This window comes from Etheostoma spectabile, chromosome 11 (genome assembly GCF_008692095.1).
Source record: "Etheostoma spectabile isolate EspeVRDwgs_2016 chromosome 11, UIUC_Espe_1.0, whole genome shotgun sequence".
Classification (NCBI taxonomy): domain Eukaryota; kingdom Metazoa; phylum Chordata; class Actinopteri; order Perciformes; family Percidae; genus Etheostoma; species Etheostoma spectabile.
The window spans coordinates 10,411,133-10,427,243 of NC_045743.1; positions in this window are offsets into that span (position 1 = coordinate 10,411,133).

Below are 16,111 nucleotides of genomic sequence, written 5' to 3' on the forward strand. Positions count from 1 at the left end.
ACCTGCTTACTTCCACTCATAGACTGCAACACTTTGTGGGCTTTTCTTAATGGAAGAAAATCTGCATAGATTAAGTGCTGCTGCTAGTAATGTTTCTATCATTAAGGCTACCAAGAAGAAACTGAAAAGAATAAAACTTTAATATATTTCTTTTGTTGGCACTTTGCACATTTGTTGGCAGTTCTCCGCATGTGCATTAGATGGCACTCTTGTCCTTATAACGTGGTGGTTAAACTCACACTCAAATCAGAATGTTGCTGAGACAAGCACCCAGCAGCCTTGTATAAATTACTTGAAAGCAATACTTGAGTAAAAGTACAAGTATCTCACCAGAAAATCACTTTAGTTGAAGTTAAAGTCTGCTTTTAGACTATTACTTCAGTAAAAGTCTTAAAGGTAGAGCCTGCACCAGGTGCTTCCTTGACACTATCAGTCACTATGCTTCCTCCTCTTCTTTTTTTTTATTTTGCCGCTTGGCAACAAACAGACATTAGGTCACCAACTGGAATGGAGGGTGCATTATCTTGGCAATTAAGGAGCAATAATTAGCCAAATCTGCTTTTTTTTCCCTGTGTGACAAATTTCTTCTGATTTTATTTTGTAGTAACAAGGGAATATGATGTTGAGAGGAAATATAGTAGAATAAAAGTATACATTTAATTTAGGAAATGTAGTGGATTAAAAGTAAAAGTTTCTGGAAATATAAATAACAAAGTAAAGTGCAGATACATGAAAATTTGACTTAAGGACAGTAGCAAGGTATTTGTACTGTGTAATGACTCGACTGCAGAGCAAGAGAGAAATGCTGTTAATACCATAAAGAACCGTTAAACACAGGTGGCACACTGGTTTGGAACATGGTCATCACATGTTGATAATTTTCTCAGACGCAAAACCCATAGAGCCAAGAAACATCTGGATAACTTTTGTTGATGCATCAAATTTGACATCTTATATAGCCTTATTTCTTGTGATACCTCCTGACTCTGTAGACGCTGGTTGGTCTGCTTCATGTATCTGGAGTTAATATTGCACAAGCCCGGTGTTGTCATTTTAAATGAAGATGCATGGTGCTAACAGTCTTACATCCTGCAGCCACGTTGCCTTTATGTGTTCTTGTCGTGATGAAGGATTACCCCACATTTCCTATCTTATCAAACATTCTACAGGTTCCTACTTTTATGAAGAGCACCAATTGTCACCACGCAGAGTGCTTGATTGTGCTCATTAATTATTTTATAATATGTCATCACAGAGGAATAGATTTTTAAAAGACAGATCGTGTTAATCCTGTTTGTTTGGAAATATCTGTGAAGGTGATTGAAAGTGTCAAGTCGACCTTATTCTAAATGATTCAGAAAGCATGAAAAGTAAAGTATGTCTGTACAAAGTGCCATAGGAATATGGTGTACAACACATAGGAATATAAATATATATACTGTATACATACATATAACAGACGAAGCATAGAGAACTATATACATCTCTTTAAAGTCCGTAAAGATTACAAGAATTATTGGGAGAGACGGTCAGATTGTACAGACAATTAAAATGATCTGCGAAATGATCAAGCACACATTAAATTCAATACTGAGAATTTGCTTCTGTTGCTTGAATGCTTAAATTATCTACATTTATATTGTATTTGCCACTTGTATTTGAAAAATTGATTTTATTATGTGTGTTGAGTAAAGTATTTGACCCAATGCCACATGAAATCTTTGCCGAACACACTGCATGAGGTAGATACAGCATGTCCAAAATGACAAAAACATGTGTTGTTAATACGGGCTGTATAATTGCAGTGCCTGCTGCTGTTAAGTCTACTGTGTAAAGGTAGGTTCTTACTACAAGATGAATGTCCTCTTGGGGCAATGTAATCTGAATTATTTGTCCATGAATTTGAGTTGCAGGTGTACAGTATGAACAGTATGGGGTATTATGCAGAAGAGAAATGTTTTCTCACAACCCATATAGATCAAGGTGATGCACGCTCCACATCAAAATGGAACATTTTCCCCTCCTGATAGCGCTTGTCTGACAGGGGCGCTGTGTCTGATTATAGGTTACCCATAATCTGCACTATGTGGTGTGTGTGTGTGTGTGTTCTGCTTTAGCATGTGTGTGCACATCTGTGTGTGAAATTACATTTTCCCTTTGAGCATACATGAATGACAAGGCATTACGAAGGCATCACGTTTTATCCAGAAACACTGTGACCATCAAAGGAGAGGCAAGTTTTAGAAATTGCCCACAAAAGTGATAACAGTGAGAATAGGGGTCAACGTTGTACTCAACGTGACAATTCTCTTACCTTCACTGCATGTCCACTGTTCACACTCACACACATCCTCACATTTTCACTAAAAATGTGACAACCTGTCTTTTTCCTCTTCCCTTGAACTTCCCTCCTCCATACGTTCAGAGTAGTATCACTCTTTTAGCTCTTGCCGTGGCTCTGAAACCTGCTCTGTTGAAACTTAAAACCCCTAATGTTCAATACCACTTTTTTCATTGGAGCGGCTGTAAGGATAATATTAATTAGCATAATTGCAATGACCATGTGAACTGAGATTATTTTGTGGCTGCTTAGCTGTCTGTTCTATTGTAGCTCCTCTTAGAGCCAGTGGATTGCTTATTGACTCACCCAGCAGTAGCGTTTCCTAGCAACGCCTCTTGAATATACTGTACAGTACTTCCCCATCTCATGTGCGCCTTTAATAATCTGCTTTGCTATTTCCATGTAAGCTTTGTTAAAAGATTCATGGTGCATTTTAAACTGTGCTTTTTTTGAAGCATTTTTTTCAGTGGTGGTTTTCCAGTGTATATTGATAGGATAAAATGTAGTTTACATTTGATGTATGTTTTTCTATGAAGAGAATTAACGTGATTCAAGAATGTAAGGACGTCAGTTTTTACAGTGAGGGGTTAAAAAAATGCTGACCGATCAAAAATCGGAACGAATTACCCCAGAATGATAGCAGGGTTTTGCTGAAGAATGGCTTTGACCTGGGCAATTTCATTAACTGTACCGCACTCCTGATAGGCAGTTTTAATAAGTGAGGATAATTTTACTGAGCGACCTCGTTGTCATGACAAAGTCTGGCTGAATGCATACATCATGCTCTTACACAATGGCTTTGGCATCAGTCAGGTATATTGTGGTCAAGAGAGAGCACATTTCAACTAATAACTAAATGCAATAGTCTTGGATGGCAGATTCACAATAGCAGTCCTTATAAAGCAGAAGTGCATTAAAGTGCTGTGAACTGAGGGCAGCAGGAATCGAGAAAGGGTATCTGTTTTCGAGTGATAAATCTTGACATAACATGTATTGTTGTTGCCTAAGTCTGGCAGTGAAATTTATGGCCCATATAAAGGCTCTTCATCATGTGGCTGACAGACTGTATATATTCTCCACGACAGGAGATCATGACTTCTGCTGCCTTGTGGAATTGCGACTGAGATCACTCTGAATCACCGTGCAAGGGATTTGTCTGCATGTGGGTTGGTATGTAGACCTCAAAGCTTAGGTCATGGCATGAAATTGCAATGTTTACCCATGTGTTTTTGTATTTTTATTTTTCCAAATCCTGCTGCTACAGTCTATAACTAACTCGACACATATAAATATCAGGTTCTACAGCTTCTCAGCATGCAGCAGGAAGCCTCTCAGGAGTGCAACATGTTTCCCCGCATCGTGTTCAACTTCCCGCTCGTCCACCTCTTCACATTGTTTTGTTTTATTCATGTCTCATATTGAACTTCCTCTCCCGTCATCCAGAGCTAACCTAGACCTGTGATTGCAGCATCCAACCACCTCATATTAGGCGCCGAGTTAGCTCCTGTAATTCTGTTTCAGTTCTTGTTTTCATTCTCTCTCTCTCTCTCTCTCTCTCTCTCTCTCTCTCTCTCTCTCTCTCTCTCTCCTCTCTTTTTTTTCACCTGTTTCTTTCCAGTGCTTTTCCCTGAGGTAAAAAGATGTTGTCTCCCATCTGGCTGACTTCACAGCAGACTGACAGTCTGTTGCAGTCCTCTTGTGGCTCCCTGGTGCATGGTGTTCAGCCCACTGCTAGAAGCCCACTGAATTAATCCAGGCATATTTCTTTTAATGAAACCACTGACAGACACCAGGTAGAATTTGGAGGAAAAAACGACTTTGTTGTATAAAAGATTGTTTTTTTATCCTGGTATTCCCAACTCGTCAAATACGCTTGGTCAGTGGCTCTCAGCGTCAGAAACGGTAGTGAGTAGTATGAAAGACCGAAGTGGTGGATGGGTCAAACAACACAATACTTTCACCCAGGAGACGGGGCCTTGTGTCCTGTTCTTGTGCCGCATGTCACTGAAACATATATTTTGTAACCCCACCCACAATCTTTTCCTGAATCTATCTATCCCGTTCTTGTGCCGCATGGCAGTTAAACATACGTCCCAACCCAGAGCGTCAAAAAGTGATGCCAAGAGCCTCGACCAAGCGCGTCTAAATAAGACACTAGAGGGCTAAATGCTAAAGGAGACTTTTTGCGTCAGTAACAAGCGTGAATGTGTTTGAGACAGTGTTGCAACGATATAGGCATAGCACAGCAGCACATTGCTTGCTAACTACATCTAAATGAACGATTTTAGAAAGTGGCCCCCGTTGTACAAGGGTTTCTGAAATCCTGAGACTAATAGCTGAGTATATGGCTTCCAGCATTAGTACATTTTTTCCCTCAAATGTTCTCAAAACGCATTTTCTTTTAACATGTGTTTGTAGTGTGACAACTGGATGCTGTTTGTTGGGTTGTTGCCATGATCTGATTAAGAGAATTGTTAAAACTGTTTCAGTGTAGATTAACTTGAGATAAACTTTTTCAGGTCAAAATATTACAGTAGTTGTGCAGGATGTAATACTTTGCAATGCAACCCTGCATTTTGTTCTAATTAAGCCATTAGGAAGCACATTTCCTGGACCTGGACATGTCTGGTGTTAATGAGCCACCTCAGCTTTCCACTGTGGTTACTTTCAAGGCCATGTGGTTCTCTTTGGGTGAGGATGAAATGAAATGAGCAAGCATGAGTCAGCAGTGAGAATTGGCAGCGAGGTGATTAAAGGTAGTAGTGAAGGCTTTTTCTGGGAGCAAAAGATTAAGACGATGCTACTCTCTCATCTTCCTCAAAGCCAAAGCCATTTGATGTGGCCCCTGCAGGCTGCTCATCCAGAGCCAGCATTTTCTCGGCAGCAGTTCACAAATGAAAATACACATATTCAAACATTTTTTGATGAGAGTGGCTATCATTAGACGATTAATTGAAAGATTGACTTGGCATATATAACGGAGGGCATTTGAAATTCCTCCTGCTGAGGAGGCAACAGAGAAGATTTTCTGTGTCCGGAGCCAAACATTTGCAAATATATAATGTACTATAGTTCCTTTGACACAGGTACATGAGACATTATAATATGTGCGGAAAATACTCTAACAATAGTAAAGGGGAAAACATATAATCACAGCTGTAATGATTAGTCAATGCATCAAACAGTAGATGAAAATAGCAATATGCATCAGGCTTGACTGAGACGTGACCTTGCTAAAAGACTGTAAATTAAGGAAGTAAAAAACCTAGGGTTTATTAAAGTTAAAAAAGACAGGGAACAGAACACAAGTGGTTCACATACAACAAAGGTCAATTGTAGGAATCAAACCAAGGGCATTGCAATTACATGGTATGCATCTTATCCACTTGACCAAGAGGACACCCAATATCTTTCTGTTTTATATAAATGTAAATGGAATTTCTTTGGATTTAGAATTTTTGGGTGGGCAAAACAAACTGTTTTGTGATGTTGCTTTTAGCTCTAAGAACTTGTGCTGGGCATTTTTGCTATTTTCTGACATTTTATAAAGGATAAAGGATTTATCAATTAACTGGTAAATGAATGATGAAAATAATATCATTTATTTGAATGAGATGGAAGGTAAAGCTAAAATCATCCTGACCCCACAAACTTTGTTAAGCCTTTTGTTAGGCTTTGACTTTTCTTGGTTTACCTTAACACACATAGTTCCTGGGGTGACAGGCCTTAAGCACTTCAATTTTTTTTAATCCGTCGGTTCATGGTCTGTTGAAAGCATTTTCCCTATATGGTGATACTTTGTACCTTATCAGAGGAAAGTCAAAGCCTGTTCAGAAACTTACACAAGCAGCTTTTTGAGACAGTTTGTGAAATTCTGTTCCATTTTGGATTTGGGATCATAAAATGTGTGTGTGGACATGTAGTGTGCTTTGGGTGTAAAGTTCTGTGCGTGCGTGGGGTTATATGTTATATGTGTATATGTGTGCATGTTTTATACAGTGTTGAATGACTGCATGAGCAAATGTGCCTGAAAGGCATATTAAAAATTCCACTTCCATATGTTCCTCATATATTTCTCAGGGGGATAATCACATTAGAGTGAGTCAAACTTGACCTCCATTGCACAGGATTTAAATAGATCATAAATACTGCTGCAGTGTGGTCAAATTACTGATATGCTACTAACATGTTGCTTGTATGTGTGATAATGTGCCATTTGGATGGCAGAGTATTGAAATCATAATTCATTTAATACATTTTAGAAGGACAATTATTCATGGTCATTGTCGATATAAGAGGCGATAGAGCAAATGATTCAGATAAAAGGTTGTTTTGAAGGCATTCATACAGGCAAGGTCTCTCTCCTTCACTGATTTCCTGATGTAGAGATGGCCATTGTACAGTATGTAGATGATGCCATTAGCACAGATACATTAAACATGAGCCATGAGCTGGCACTGGAATAAAGTGGAACAGATGCTAAGCATATTTTGAGCTGAGCCAGAATGAATAATTCCCCCAACCGATGACACAGTAACGCCAGCAACAGCTTTAAAAACTCCCAACTTGTGAGCAAAGTTTTAGTTTGCATAGTCAAATCTTTTTTTGTCTCAATGTCACAAACCTTGAAATGACTAATCTTAAGAGAAGTTTCTTGATAAATCTAGAATGTAAAAACATGGTAAAGTGTGAAAATTATGAAAAGAAAACACTTAAAATAAATAAACTCACACCAATCAACACCCACAAGCTCATCCTTAAATTTAATCCCTTTCGTTTGCACTCCCCTCTCTGTGATTATCTTTGGTTTACCTTTGTGAACAAGCTGTCATTGTGTGTGACATTCTGCTTTTACAGCAGCTTAGCTTTTCAGGTTCAGATGCTGAATGATGGTCCTTGAGGGGACAGCTGCCCTTAGACCTACTGTCAGTTTAAACAAGAGATGACCGAGCACTTCCTCAGTGAATTTCCTGGAAGCACTCAGGGTATAATCCATTTCAAAAAGGTAATATGCCTTAATATAATATTTTCTGGGAAGGGAGGTTAATGTTCATGGATAAACCTTTTTATTTTTGACTAATGCTTTTAAAAATGACTTCTTTGTGGAGTCAGAAAAGAGTAAGTGACATGGTCAGCCTATTATGTTTTGGGTCAGCTCACATATTCAGGGAAGGCCCTGGTTTTTGTCGCTCCACTGGTCACTGACAAATAAGGGTTTGACGTTGTACTGTCAACCATTTGCTGTCCATAAATTACACTGGCTAGCATTAACTCCACCTAACAGCTCATTGTTCAAGTCTGATTTTGTTTTCGTAGTTCACTGTTTAGTGTTTTTTTTCCTCTTGGGCTTTGACATTTAATGTAAAGGCAACCACACCAAATCACCATGGTCATTATTTCTCCAGCATGAGAATATTTCCTTGTAATAAAGTTTTGTTTGCCTGCATTATGCATTACAGTTGCTGAATGATTTATTCCGTCTGACAATTGAATGCAGCCTTCAAATGCAACGCTGTGAAAGCTATCACACTCACCCACGTTCGACTTCATTGCCTCCAGGAAGCCTATACTCCCCATTCTACCCCAATTAAGGTGGTTTCTTTGTGTTTTTACTTTCAGCATTACTCTCTAATAATGAAGAAGAAGGGGCAAATTTGAGCAAACCAATTAGATGGTGTTTTTATACAGCAACACTTCTCATGAGAGTTTTTGTTTTTAATAGCAGGGCAGTCGTTGTCCAGTTATCTGAACTTAGAAGATAAAGCGTTTTTTCACTTCTGGGTGTATGGAGAGACTCAACTCTGACAGTGGAATAGAAAAAGTTATCCTATTTAATTGGAAAAACTATTAATGTGTTTAAGTGACACAACAGGGTTAAATGAAAACCCTTTGGTGAATTATCTGAGGCAAGTTTCTTTTTGATTCATCTCACACATATAATAACCTTGTGTCAAAAGTAACCTTACCTTCCTCTGCTTATCTCTATCATCATTGTCCTAGCCTCCTGTCACCTATTGATTTCACCAGTCCTTTATATAACAGCAGGGGGAGGAAAATGAGGCTTCTTTGTGCTTATGTGACCTCGAGAAAAGAGAGGAAAAGAAAACAGTGCTTCATCTGCAACATTAGGCCAATCAGCTCCCTGAGGCTGAAAACCGACGGGAGGCTTGGCTCCTGTGGTGAAGGAAAGTGGAGGCTGTAAGCCTGCTCTATTTTTTTCTATAGCATCAAAAATGCATGTGGGTGAAGTGCATTATGAATTACATGCTAGGCTACGTCTAACAAATCCATTTAGCCTATATGGCTGTTCAGCATCTCAGGTTACTGACTGACTGACTGGCATCTGCATCATAAAGAATCCAGCATGGGTTATTAATCGCCTGAGTCTGAGACACAAAGAGAGTTTTATTATTATAAACATTTTTGGTCGCTTGGTTGGTTTGGTTGGTATGCACAAGCAGTACAGCCTTTGAGATTCCTTTGTGTGTGTTTTCCTGAGATTCACATATTTTAGCCTAGTGAATATCAAATGGGTGGAAAAACCTTTATTCTTGAGATAACTGGTGTTAAGGCAACACTAGAGAACTTTGTGTACCTTAAAATAATGTTTCCAAAATCATTTCTGTGGTTCATCAACTCGTAACAGGGTGAACGACGCTTCTTCAGTCGCTTTGCGGCTCTCTACACACCATAACCGCACTATGCAAGTTTGCCAGATTGGGTAGCGGATCTGTGGTTTCAATGAGACATGGTGGGACTACTCCGCTTCCAACCTGTAGGGGGACCGAAGCGGGAAAAATTCTCTTGAGTTGCTTTGAAGAAATGGGTAAAGATGCCAGAGTCCTATTGTGACTGCCTTTTAGCTAGCAGCCAAGTGTTTGTGAACAGTGAACACAGTTTTTATGACAGCATGTAAACACATGACTACCTGGGGAAGAGTCCAACACTGTTAACAACCAAGGTAATAAATGGAACACAATGTAGACTCCTGAAATATTCATCCCACTGCCACAGCAGGCACTCAAATGGCTGTGAAAAGACAATGATGAAGTGAATGACCAACAGCGGGACGGAGGCTTTGCCCAGCCAAGTGAAAACACCTTCACATCTACTATGGATTTTACTCCTGCTGCTCAAAGTATAGAAAGCAGTCATGTATCAAAAACCCTTCCTCCTATAGCAAACACACAACACACAAAAAAATCTACATTCAAATTTAAACATGTTAAGTCCTGGCACCATGCAGATGCAATGTATTCTGGTTGCAGTTGCTAGGTAACAAGTGCTTCAGGGGGAAACCCTCATTATGAAGTATTTAAAACGCATCATTAATTGCTAATTTGCTGATAGAAGTATTTGAATACATCTCTTAAATACTAGTGCCCACATCAGTCACAGCTTATGTACATTTAATCTGATTTCTTCACATAGTTCTGATCTTTTTCTAAAGCAATACAAAGCCATGCTGTAAAATTTGATTGGTTTTACATGCATAATATCTGTGAACAGTTGACTGGGAAACTGTATTGTCGATCAAAAGCCTTCATGTACTGTGTGTCACACTTGCAGAGGAACAGAGGCACTCTGTTATGTACAATCTCTTTCTCATAGCTCCACACTTATCGAACAGTTGCCTCTACAGCCAGAGCTGGGGATGCTGCCGAGAATCTGCCACCCTTGTCTGAACAGGCTTATTTTTAGCAGGCATGGATTGTGAGAGAGCACTTGTATTATTTCAGTTCTACTGGCTGTGCCTGAAGCACCACAATTATTTGGTGCCCTTCGAGTATGCAGAGTCATTTTCCTCAAGCATACATCCACATGGATGAACAAAAGGTGATAGGATTTATGAAGGTTAACTGCAGCTCTTGGAAAACATTTCTCATGGCCACCGATGAGCCTGGTTTTTGCTCATTCTGTAATTTCACATCAGTGACCTAATGATGATGTGATTTATCATAACTAGAATTGAGCTAGAACACAAATATGCAAACATTAAAATCATGTTTTTTTTCAATGCACAAACACATAAAAGGTCGAAATCGTGTAATGATTTTACAGTGTACACACAAGAAATTAGATTAGAACCAGAAATCATTCTTCAGAGCCAGATCACTATACCAATGAGTTTCAAATCATTTTCTGCTGGGGACCATATTCTCAACCGGAACATCCTGCACTGCCCTTGCTCCCAAAGAAATATTTTTTTGGCAAAGGAGGGCGACAGTTGCCTACTGATCTTAAAGCAAACATGAAATGGAGGGGAGCAGATAAAGTGTGCATCAGGCAGGCTCAGTATTCAACAGAGAGAGTGGGCTCGGTGAGACATGTCCTCCTCAGCTCCTTTTCCCCTGCGCTGTTGGCGACTAAAGCCAAGATAGATAGACTCAGGTGCAAACTGAGCTGTTTTGCAGACGCCCACACCCGCCCGTTATCTTACAAATACAATACACCAGAGACAAAGCATCTGTTGTGTGTGTGTGTGTGTGTGTGTGTGTGTGTGTGTGTGGTGTGTGTGTGTGTGTGTGTGTGTGTGGTGTGTGTGTGTGTGTGTGTGTGTGTGGGGTGGATGTAAAAAGTATGCAGGGTTGATGGATTATCTTAGCATTGCCTTCTGTTACTGTGTATAATGCAAACTTCTAACAATACACAGTAGAAATTATATATAAAAATGTCCCTGTGTAAATGTCTTAATGGCAGTTGCATTACAGACCACGGCAGCTGTTTCCACACTGAACTTATCCAACCTATTTGTATTTCAACGATGGGAGCTAAGGGATACAGAGGGAACTGTAAATGTAAAACAAGTCAGACAGAACCTGACAGGAGACAGAAATGTCCTCTCTCCCCCTCTGGTGTTCTCATTTACACTCTCTCAACCATTTTAATCTCCCCCTTAATGCCATCCCTTTCAGACTCAACTTTGATCACTGTCATTTTGCAAACTTACAGAATTGAAAAAGGATTGAGACAAATGCATTATTCATCCCACACACCAATTTGGGTCTCCTCTGCTGTCTGTAATGCACTTGTCTCATCTCACTGTCACTATTGTCTTTTGTTCCGTTTGCTCTGTCAAAATTTGGCACTGATCTTTGGGGATCTGTACTGAACTGCAAAGTTTAAACCAATGGAAAATATTACAGAATCACACTAGTTAAAAGCATATACAGTATATGTATAAATGTTACAATTATAATTTGAAATTTTATATTGAAATATATTGACTGGTTGATCTTCAATACCACAGTGGTTCCATATTACTGGTAAATCCTTAATTTAGCAAATTGATGGCTGCAAATTTCTGTATTTCATTCCCACAAGCTGTGCCCTTCTCTCGTAATGTGGCTTCAGTCTATGTTAAGTGTCAAAAGGCAACAAACAGTAAAACCACCCTCGTATCTGTTTTATGATGCAGATATTTATCTAACCACCATTGTGCTCGTCTTGAGCTGGAGTGAGCTCTAGGCTTCCAGACCCCACCTGCACCTCAGTAAATCACACCCAGAGCTCATGAGTCAGGAGTCACTGCTATAAAAATGAATTGGAAATTATTACAGAGGCCTTGAAAAGTTGATTCATGTCATGTAGTGGCAGTGTCGAAATCTGACCGTGAGTTCAACAAGATTACATTTGTATGCAAACAGCAGGGCTCATACTGAAGGATGACTGATTAAATTATATAATCATCATATATTATATAAATAGTATAAACATAAAGAATAATAACTGTTTCTGAAGTCCCCAATAATTCTTAGAGAGGGAATAAAAAAAAGACATGCATTCATCCATGGGCAGCGTGTAGCGTGACATTTTTTTTTCTAGGCACTCAACTGTCCCGCTTCTGTTCTCACACGTCATGTAGTTAATAATGACAGTGGAGGCATATTTACCTCTCGAACTGTTAGTCATTTTTAAACCAATGGGACCTTGATTTTAAAAAGAGGTGAAAAAAGAAGCCTTCTTGATGTTGTCTGCTGAATGTCGCCAGCAGATAGTAGGTGTAGCTAGCTAGCTAGCTAGCTAAATAATCTAACATTAGCTTCCTGAGTTGGTTGTAACAGTGCTTTGGCCAACTTTTGTTTTTTGTTGTAATGTTGCCTATGAGGCAAAGGGTCTTACATATGTTTCTGATAGCTAAAACATTATGTTATGCTAAAAGGAAGAAGCTAAAGGCACTAGTATACCTTCAAGTGAGGCAGTTCGGAGCAGCTATAAACACTTTCCAATGTGGTTGGAAGACACATCACTCAAACTAGTTTATTTAGCATAAACCCAAAATTAAATCTGCATGTTCTTGTATTGCGGTTCAGAGCTAGTTATTCCTTGTATTACAGTGCATGCATACATACATACATACATACATGCATGAATACATGCATGCATACATACATACACACATATGTACCTACGTACAGTACATCAATAGATGTATAGTAGCCACACAGTACTGTATATAATAGGGAAAAAAGCAAGATTTGAATGCCAATTTATTCAAACATACAGTAAGCCTGGTTGGCTGCTTAGCACTTTGACAATCAGTACAGATGACAGATTTAGGCTGAATCGTTCATTTTTGTATTTTTCCCTTTAACATTACAGGAGAAAAAGCCTATTAGAATTAGGACTAACCAAGTTGTTGTAGTTATTGAGAGGGATAAACAAAAGAAAACACCATCCTAAGTTGATTGATTGGTGATTGGACAGTCACTGTTAAAGTGGGGGCTTAGTAAACTGATGGTTAAAAATCAAAAAGCCTAATGAATATGGGCTAAAACATTTTGTACCCGGAATTGGCACCCCTCACCCATGAAAGAAGAGTTTTTTCCTTTTAAAAATGACATGATAACAGGCATTCATATGTTGCATCTGACATGTTAGACCAGACTACTGGGGAACCGCTGTAATTATTTAATGATGATTATCTCGTGTGTCATGCAGTGAAATGTCACCAGTTTTGTCGCACCATTCTTCATATGTGAAGGGTCTTATATTGTCCCATCTTGATGCTGACACGTGATGTGTTGCAAGAAGTGTTCAAACAGCCAGTCAGCATGTCACATTTCATTTTGAACGTTCAATGAAGTTTTACTCTCATTGTCTTTTTTTTAACAAAAAAGTAGACTGTTGTATTTCCACGTCTACATTAAAAAACAAGTATAAATTAAAAGTAAACTGATTTTATTGTGGGAATTATTTGGATTGAATAGAAGTTGTGAAAAGAAATAGATAACTGATATTTCAGTGCATAATTGTGTTTAATATGTCCTGTAATCAGCAAGCGACGCCAGCTGTTTTCTTTGCCACAGGCCGAGTCTGTGTCAGTTATTATTTGTCAAGAAACCTGATTATGGAAATTATCAAAACATCTCTCAAAGAATTACCATTTTCAACAAGATTTTAAACTCTGAATAACCCATTTCTTGCCTCCTACTACAATCCTCCCACTTCTTCTAAATACACTTGACTCAATCATTTTTGTATTGAAATGCTATTTCTGTCGAGAGGCATTATTGGCCCTGCTGGAGAGACCTCACGTGACAAAAGACAACAACAAAAAGGCTTTTCTCAAGATACAGACCCAACTGCCTGTGGTACCTACAGTCATGGGACTGACATTATCTCCATAAGTCATTTAAGGTGTCTCTGGAAACACAGTTATTATTTACACAGTATATTTGACAGTAACAAAGGGCGTACTGTGAAATATGAACAGCAGCAGCAACTAAACAGGATATAATCAAAACAATGAAAGCGCAAGAAGAAAAGACTTGTCGCAGTGACACTGGATCTGTGTCGATGCATAATCCTTTATCTGGCGCAGTTTTGGTCCAGATTTAGAAATAGACCACATCAATTTGTAGTCCTGCATGTGTTGTCAATAAGGCAAGATTAGCGTACAAAAATAGAATGAACAATCCATTGTGAATTTTGTATCTTTCGTGTTTTTGAGTAGAAAGTCTGCAGACTGTACCACTGACTCTAAAAAAATACAATCGTGTGCATCTCTGCCCCTGAGATTTTTGACAGGGTTTTGGTCAGTTATTTACTAGAGCACATGTGGAGTATCAGTCGGCATTGAAATTTGAAGTGTAATATTTTTACTGGGCTTTTTGTCTCAGCTTAATAAACGTATATGTAAATGTGCTCAGAGCCTTTTACAAATAACTAATGATCCTTAAAGTGCTCATATTATGCTAATTTTCAGGTTCATACTTGAATTTAGAGGGTTGTACCAAAACAGCTTTATGTGGTTTACTTTTCAAAAAACACCATATTTTTGTTGTACTGCATGTTGCTGCAGCACCACTTTTCCCCCTGTGTGTTGAGCTCTCTGTTTTAGCTACCGAGTGAGGCATCACACTTCTGTTCCCTCTTTGTCAGGAGTCGCACATGCGCAGGTCAGCACTGTTAGCTAGTCAGTTGCAGAGTATGAGAGCATGCCACGCTAGCAGCTAGGTGAGCATTATAACGTGTCATGGAAGTAAAGGCTGGACTACAATAGAGCTGTTTGAAGCAGTTTGTGAACAGTGTTTTCTCTGGAAGATGGTCAGTCCCTTTGGGGTGGACTTTGGGCTTTTTCACTTTGTAAAACTATAACGTGCACAAAAAGATATGACCCAATAAAAGAAAGGGAAAAAGCCAAAAAGCATAATGTGAGCACTTTAAAAATAACTAAAAATGATAGTATGAATTGTCTGGTATGTAGAGGCATTGTTGTTTTCCAAGAGAGAAGTGTATACATTTTTACATTAAGAGATTGATACAGTAAATATAAATAAACAGCCAGCAACCGGTTAGCCTAGCTTAGCCTTAACACTAAAAACAGCTACTGTAATCTCTAAAGCTCACTGATTAATATTTACATCAATCAAATAAAAATAAACAAAGAATAAACTATTATCCATTTTACTGGGGGGTATGTATTGTTGTTACAATTGGGTTTTGGTGCAGATTCAAACAATAGGATTAAACAAACAGATGAAACAAATAATAGAACATAATAATTATTAATTAACAATTAGTGAGCTTTAGAGGTGCTGGTATATGGACTTTTTCACCTTTGCACAGTATTTATTAACCTCATATGGTTAATAAATATCAGATGGTTTGTTACACAGAAGCATCTGAGAAGCCATCATTGAAAACTGTTTGGAAAAGGGCAGGCACATACAAAAAAATACTTGGCAGGTGATGGGATATTGGATGAACCGTCTGTCTATCACGTCTGCCATTGTTGTTTTGAACAAACAATCATGGCCGTCACACACACCAAAACCACGCCCGTAGCTGCCAGTAGTTTCTCACAAGTTGCTGATTGGTTTGGTTCGCTGCTGTTTGGGCACAAACGCAATACTTGAAGCTTGCAAGTCTCTATGCTAAGTTGAGCTAACCAGCTTCTGACTGTGGTTACATATTTTTTGATCTAACTCTGGGCAAGAAAGCAGATAAGTGTATTTCCCAAATGTCAAACTATTTCTTTAAGCTGAACAGTGAAAATGATCAGATCATACTTAAACGGTGGTACAGTAGATGCACCCGCACAGGCCCATGTCAGCTCTTTTCAGTGAGGTAAGCTTGTTGTTGGTCTTCCATCATTTTGACCCCTCCCTTTAATAAGTAATATTAATAAAAACATTTTGTTGATTTGAATGGGTAAAGCATGCATTGAATCTATTCAAAGTAGCAAGATGCTAAACAGTTATGTTAGATCTTTATTCCTGAAGAGATTGGGTATCATACAATGTCTTTGATGCATTTAGAGAAGAA